The following is an 8,396-nucleotide window of genomic DNA, read 5'->3' on the forward strand; positions in this document are numbered from 1 at the left end:
TGATAGCTTAAGCTCTTCTGCATTCCCAAAAAGATGCAGAAGTGGCTAAGACAGGCTGACAGCCTGGGCAGCTTCTTGTAAACAGGAATGTGTCCCATGAATACCCTGGCAGCAAGATAGGACTGAAGGTCAGTGGGGGCAGATGAAAAACCAAAGCCTAAATGGGGAGTTAAATCTCCTGCCTATCAAAGGGGCAGCTCCCAATGATGGGACAGAACCTTCCCTGTGATACCATCATGCTGTTTAAGCCCCTGCAACTGAGTAAAGAGGAGAAAATTAACTCACTTTATAGGGTGATGGGGTGTGGGAGTTGGAGACATGAATTGTCTGGATTTAAACTTAAAATTAAATGACTGAGATCAAGTAATTTCTGAGCCATGATGTCATTAGGCATTGATAACAAAGACAAGTTGCACTGTAGAAAATCTAAAGAAAGTTATTGTTTACACAGCTAGTCCAAGATTCAGGACCCCTCTTAAGTGTTTAAGCAGGTCCCGGTTTCTGTGGCACAGGGGCACTTCCTGTTATTCTATATATTGTTCTCTAATATCCTAACCAGACACAGTACATGGAAACTATAGCTCTCAACATACGGGGCAGACATACAGGGTTAACGAATTTGTCTCCATCTCTGCCACACCCACACTACAAGACAAACTGGACAGCACAATTTGAAAGACCCTTTACTTGCCAGCATTTACCTCTGAGCATGGCACCAAATTGGGTAGGCAATGCTTCTATCCCACTGAAAACTTTTTCTTTGCAAACTGAAAAAAAGATGTTTGCTACACCAGGCACTCTTGCGCAGTGAACAACCTGCCCAACTGTATACAGTAGTTTTTGGTTACAATATGAGAAAATCAATCTGCTTTCTTCACAAACAAGAGCTAGATGGAGAAGAGTCATTTTTGGCTAGTACTATCCCTGGCACTATAAGTAAGGAGCAAAAGGTGAGGGAAATGATATGTTTTTCTTTTTGACAAATATTCTTTATTTTATGAAGCAACACAGTAGTAAGGCATGCCTTCATGCTTGGGTTTTTTTTTTTAATTCAATTATCCCAATTAATCCATCTACAAATACCTTTTAATTAATGGCAAGTCCTAGCCAGATACTGGGATTAAGTTGCCGTTGATAAATACAAATGTTTTGGCCACAGAAATCCTGTGTGGATGACTTTCATACTTAATGTATCCTCTCCACAAAGCTTCCAGCTCCCAAGCTAAGTTAACAGAAGTGAATAGAGAGGATAAATTACCTCTGTGTTCTCCGCGGCAGTCCTGTAAGAGCTTTGCAAATGCTATATGTACTGATTCTTAAAAATGTTTTTATCATTTCCTGGAGATTTAACATACATTTAGAATAGCCTCAGGGAGCCATCCCTAAGCAAATTATGCAAATTCACTAACATTAAAATTTCTCATAATCAAAATGGGGCTTCTAATATTCACCATGTAGGATTTTGTGGGCTTTTTGTGACCCAGTATGTGTGAGAACACCTAGCACATTGCCTGGCACAGTGAATATGTATGTGCATTAGTTTCAAGAACCTATGGTTCAGATGAGGTTACACTGCCAATAAGAATGCAAATTTCCTTGTTACCTGTCAAATCTGTATTATGCAGGAGCTTCAGATCCATTCTAGAGACAAGTGGAAAATTGTGGGAGGTCTAAAGCTGTCCCTGTGATTATATGTACAGTCATATAATTTCCCCAGGGATTCTGCACTGAAGTCTGCTACTGGCAGAGCAGCTGAGGGCTGGACCTCATCATAGCCCCTACTGCAGGTTCAGCCATGGTTATATTGAGGTCAATGCTCCTAAAACAAGAAGACATCGTGGGCCAAAGGAGCACTGCATTCCCGCTCTGCTGCCATCTTAGCAACATGCTTCATTGTTTCACTTCTTTACAAATCACTTCCCCATAGGGGAGCCAACTGCCCTTCTTTTCTTTTCTATGGAATGTCCTGGTGTTAGTTTTGAAATCCCACGTTTCTGAAAATCCTCATCCCCAGGCAAATCGGAACAGTTAGTCATCGTGTTTCAGACACCAGACCTATAAACCTCTCAGGGGGAGAGATATTATTCTGTCTTCTGCACCCACCCACTCTCCCTCAGCCCTACTCCATCTGTGTTTGCTCTCAGTAAACAAACATAAACCTGTATTAGTTACCTACTATTCCTGCTGCCTAACAAATCACTATAAATTTAGTGATTTAAATCAATACCCATTCATTATCTTGTGGTTTCTGTAGATCATAAGTCTGAGGGCATCTCCATTGGGATCTCTGCTCAGAGTTTTCTGTGTGGAAATCAAGATATTAGCCAGTCTGAATTCTCATCTGAGGACTCTGGGAAAGAATCTACTTGTAAACATATTCAGATTATTTGTCACATTCAATTCTTTGAGGATGCAGAAATGAAATCTCCACTTTCTTGCTGGCTGTCAGTCATGGGTCATTGTCTTTTCCTAAATTTGACCTGTATTCCTTGCATCTGGCCCATCCATCTACAAAATCATGAACAGGGAATTTCCCTTCCATCAGATCCGTTTCCCACTCCCAATTTCTTCAGGGGAAGTCTATTCCCTTTCAAGTCCCGTCCTGAGTAGGTTGGATCTACCCTGGATAACTTCTGTTTCTTGAGCTCAACAGTACCATATAATGTAACTTCATCATGGAGTAATGGCTCGTCACATTTGAAAGTCTTATCCATTCTCAAGAAGAGGAGATAGGGCCCCCCTGGTGGCACAAGGGGTTAAGCACAGCACTATGAAGCTATCTGCAGCCTCTGCAGCACCAGTTCGATGCCCAGCCAGGGGAACTACCCACATGGCACAGCAGACCTCTCCTGCCTCACCCGCTACTCCCCTCAGCAGTGTATTTCAGTCAATCCACCTGTTCTGTTCCCCACTCTGTCTCTGGTGAATCTTCTCACCCCTCCCCCACCACCTCTGGCCTGTACCCCAGTTATTGTATGCATAAATAAATAAATCTTTAAAAAAAAAGAAGAGAAGATAATAGGCAGTCTTTTGGGGTCATCTTAGAATGACTCCACCTACCACATATTCTTTTCTCTTTGAAATGTCACAATTTGTAATAAGTTGCCTAATGTGGCAAGGCCCCAACACCTTATCAGACACATTCAGACAGTCTCACTTGAGATTCTTTTTTTTTAAGATTGATTTTTTTATACAAGAACTGGGGTACAGGCCATAGGTACAGGAGGGTGAGAGAACTCACCAGAGACAGAGCGGGGAGCAGAACAGGCAGACGGACCAAAGGCATTGCTGAGGGGGGCAGCGGGCAAGATGGAGAGGTCTACCACACCTTGTGGATTTCTCCCTGGCCGGCCAGGAATTGAACCCGTGCTGCAGAGGATGGGGACAGCTTCACAGCCCGGTGCTCAACCCACTGCACCACCAGGGAGTCCCTCACTTGAGATTCTTAAGTACACCCATTATCTGTGATAAATCCATGTGTTCTTTCTCATGGAACAAATATTTGTTGAAGGTAAATTTGAACCTGACACTGTCAATTGCCAAAGATACATGATGAATAAGAGACATGATTCTTGCTCATCTTTGCAGCAAAATTAATCAAATAATCATAAATCTAAAATTTGTCATTAACCAATGCAAAGAATGTGGAGTATATGGTGCTATGAGATCCCATAAAGAGAGGATTTGACCCTAAATGTGCAAAAGATCAGGGGTGGAGATTTCTCTCCACCCACCAAAATCCACTATCAATTTCTGTTACTGAGGAAGGCACAGGGCAGCCTGTTGACACTGCATTTCCTGGCTTCATTTACCTTTAGGTATGACCAGGTGACAAAGTCTTTTCCAATGAGAAGCCAGGCCTGGGCCATGAAACTCATTGTCATTCTCTTTCTTTTTTTTTTTCAAAGATTTATTTATGTATGCATACAAGAACTGGGGTGTAGGCCAGAAGTACGGGGAGGTGGGGTGAGAAGATTCACCAGAGACAGAGTGGGGAGTAGAACAAGTGGATCTACTAAAATATACTGATGAGGGGAGCAGCGGGCGAGACAGGAGAGGTTTGCTATGCCATGTGGGTCACCTCCCTGGCTGGCCAGGGATCAAACTTGTGATGCAGTGGCTGGTGACAGCTTGACAGTGCTGTGTCTTTAACACCTGTGCCACCAGGGAAGCCCCTCATTGTCATTCTCATGAATGACAGTGGCATGACCCACAACAACCATGAATCAAAGAGCTGAGCATGGCAGAACTACAATCAGAATGACTCCATGGAGTGAATTCACCCCCAAAATCTGACCCTCACCCACCCGCTGCCACCACCAAACCTGCCTGCAATATTATGTGAGAAGGAAAGAAACTCCTCTTCTGTCTTAGCCATTACATCAAGGTCTACTTGTTTCAGAAGTTTAGCCTGCCTCAAGTAAGCCAAAACTTCATGCTGGCGGGCATAATAAAACATTACTTTCTATTTTACTTACATTTTAATAACGTGTCTCTGAAAGGCTTTCATATCCAGTAGGAGATTTAATTTTCTCTATAACCTTGCAAGACAAGTAATAAGACATCTATAACTATACCCACCAGCCAGATGGGGCTCAGAGGAATACAATGACTCAGGGAGGTCCCATCACTCATTAGTCATTTCTGGGATCTCTGTCACTGATTCACCATTTTGATTTGGGCTAGTCAGCTCTCTCTTCATCTAAGGGATATAGGCATGGCTGTCTTCCTATCCAAATGGAAGAAATTCTGTTTTTCTGGCCTATGAAATATTCTTTATCAGAAAGACAACACCGGGTGTCCCCAGAGGCACAAGAGGTTAAGTCTCAGCACTATGAAGCTGTCGGCAGTCACTGCAACATGAGTTCAATACTCTGACAGAGAGATGACCCACATGACACAGCAGACCTCTCCTGTCTCACCCGCTGCTCCTCTCAGCAATATTTCAATCAATCTGCCTGTTCTGCTTCCCACTCTCTCTGGTGAATCCTCTCACCCCTGCACCTCTGTCCTACACCCCAGTTCTTACATGCATAAGCAAATAAAATAAATCTTTAAAAAAAAGACAACACAAATATTCAGTTCTATAAGTTATGTTTGTAGGAGAGATATTATTTAACAACACCATTTTCATTGTTTACTTTTCATTATCTTAGATCCATTGAAAACATGAATGTGCAAAACTATAGGCTGCTAAGCTACTACTAGTTTTAGCTCTCTTTTTTAAGATTTATTTTTATTTATTTATGCATACAAGAACTGGAGTATAGGCCAGAGGTGCAAAAGGGTGAGAGGATTCATCAGAGACAGAGTGGGGAGCAGAACAGGTGGATCTACTGAAATACACTGCTGAGGGGAGCAACAGGTGAAACAGGAGAGGTCTGCTGTGCCATGTGCGTTAGTTCCCTGACTGGGGATCGAACTCAGGCCACAGCGTGATTGCATGATGATAGCATGACAGTGCCGAGATTTAACCCCTACACCACCAGGGAGGGCCCTGGTTTTAGATAGCTTAGCTTTTAACATCTGCAGTAATCTCATACCTTGGTGAGGTGTTTGACTTTATTTTCTCATTTGTGTCTTAGAACATGTACCATTTCAGAATCCTTCCTTCATTCACATGTTTACCAAAATTTATGAGTATTTACCCACCTAAAAAGCACTGTTAGGGAATTGGTATCCAGTAGCAAAGAATGCAGGGATAGTGACTGTCCTCAAGATTAGTCTAATCAGAGGAGAAGCAAGATGATTCTGTAGGCAGGTTGAGATAAATATTGATCAATGCAAAGAAGGAATTAAGCAATGAAGGTGATGAGGATGGAAACACTTCTTATCTCTTCTTGCCTCTACTTGCATCTCCTACAATACAGTCTACTGGGTAGCTAGACTAGGAATAGTCAAAAATGTATTATTTCCAAAGTTGCAAAGATAACCTATTTTTGACTCACTGACAGTTTGGGTAGTTCTGCTTTGCTTCTAGGAAGTTTAGGTATGGCTTGCTTTCTTCCTCCCTTCCTCCTTTCATTTCTTCTCCTCCTAAACTGTTTCTGCTTTATTTTTTTTTCCTGTGGGAAGGACTATAAAAAGGAGGGAAAGTGGGAAATAGAATAGAAGGGAAGGAAGGAAAAGAGGGAGGTGGATAGGGGGAGTGGAACAGTAAGTGAAAGCCTGGCTCTTTCACAGCCTACAGTCTGATCCTTGACTGAGTGACCAGATGCAATGCAGACACTGAACCAATCTGGAATAAACTTCTCTTCAAAGTTAAGAACACATCAGGGCCTCCCCGGTGGAGCAGTGGTTGAGCGCTGGGCTGTGAAGCTGCCCGCAGCCTCTGCAGCGCAGGTTCAATCCCCGGCCCCCGGCGAGGGTCCCACATGGTGAGGGTCCCACATGGCGCGCAGACCTCTCCTGCCGCCCGCTGCTCCCCTCAGCAGTGTATTTCGTCAGTCTGCCTGTTCTGTTCCCCGCTCTGGCTCTTGTGAATCCTCTCACCCTCCCGCGCTTCTGACTGTACCCAGTGCTTGTATAAATAAATAAATAAGTCTTAAAAAAAAAAGTTAAGAACACATCAGGACCATCAGAGTTTGAGTAACTCAAATCCTTGCCCCAAAAGCCAAAGCAGAAACAGTGGCCCTGCTTCCACCATTCTGCTTCCACAAAGCCTGTTCTGACCAGAGTGGATTGTTGGGAATCTGAGGCCAGGGTGAGGAGGGAAGTGATTTTAGGAAAGGACAAAGAAAGTCCATTTATTGAGTGCTTATTAAATGGTTACTATCTATCTAGGGGCCGTTACGGGCTTCACTCAGCCCTCACAAATTTACACTTGATCATCGTCTCAGAACATCTCCCTGGCACCTGGTCCAGAGAGCTTAGGGCATCCAGTCAAGCTCTCCCATGAACCTCCCTGGATCTCTAAGCTTACGGGGCAGGAGTGAGCACTTTGCATAGCTAGCCTGGCTATTCTCCATGCACCAATTCCCACATTTAACTAATGAAAAGCCTACCAGAAAATGGACTGAAAATGTTGGCAGATCATCCATAGGCTCAGAGCCATATGACAATGAGAATAAAACATAGAGCTATCCATTTACCCCCAGACTTTGTTCAATCCCATGCTCATGCAATTTTCTCCACTTTTAAGCCTAAGAGATAGAGTTCTGATGTCCCTGGCTCCCTGCACATCAATGAGATACACCACCACAGAACTGAAACCTTAAGGGAACTCAGACCCAAAACATTCGAGAATAGAACATATGGCTTCCTTGAAGCAGAGTGGCATAGTGACATGTGTCTTTACAAACTTAACAGGCCGTAATCTGCTACAGCTGCTATGGAACGGCCTGTCTGTCTTGGCATTCACCACTCTCTGCTCATAAATTAGCTTTTCAGCTGGGTTTAGGTATGGAAACCAGACGGCTTCTCCAGTGAAAGAGGCTCTTCAAGCAGAACTAAAATGCAGATCCAGATGCTGGATTGAATACTCATAATATTTAGCTATTTTGTTGATGAATAGTCATTTCTTTATCCATCATAGAAACATCAGTAGATCCACACTGAAGCATCACAACTTTGTATACACAGTTTTAGCAGGGAAATGTTACTTTTTCATCTGGGGAAGACTCTGCAGGTATAAAGCAAGGAAAGCATGGGTCACAGCAGACAGAGTCCAATGTCATGTCCACCCCCTTGACTTCTTGCCCAGGTTGTCTGAGAGGCTCTCAGGTGCTCCTGTAGCAATGGCCCATCACTGCATTTCATGCTGTTATAAGTCCCTTCTTACTTGCCTGTATCCTTGCTAACATGGATGGTGAGTGAGTTTAGAAATCACATTGATATTGTTGCCTAACACGTCCCCCAGAACTTGACACATAGCAGGCACTCCATGGATATTTAGTGATGGACAAATAAATTCCTCCTACTTTTCATCAGGTTTCTTCTCTCCCTTTGCACCCACTCTCCCCGGCCTTGGTGTGTGCTTCCTGGCCTCAGATAGTTCCTCACTACAGGAATTTCTCAAAATCCATATTTGCCTCATTCATACAAACCCCACACATACACATACACACAAATATTTATAATGCACACACAGGGACCTCCCTAGTAGCACAGGAGTTAAAGTTAAAGTCAGCACTATGAAGGTATCAGTGGCCATTGAGGCCTGAGTTCAATCCCCGGCCAGGGAGCTGACCCACATGGTGCAGCAGACCTCTCCTACCTCGCCTGCTGCTCCCCTCAGCAGTAGATTTCAGTAGATCCACCTGGTCTGCCCCCCCCCTCTGTCTCTGGTGAATCTTCTCATCCCCCACACTTCTGGCCTGTACCCCAGGTCTTGTATGCATAAAAAAATTAAATCTTTATAATGCACACACCAACTGAAGTGTGGGTTTGCCTACAAC

The sequence above is a fragment of the Talpa occidentalis genome, unplaced genomic scaffold (assembly GCF_014898055.3).
Source record: "Talpa occidentalis isolate TD23 unplaced genomic scaffold, MPIMG_talOcc4v2.1 talOcc4.7, whole genome shotgun sequence".
In the NCBI taxonomy this organism is placed as follows: domain Eukaryota; kingdom Metazoa; phylum Chordata; class Mammalia; order Eulipotyphla; family Talpidae; genus Talpa; species Talpa occidentalis.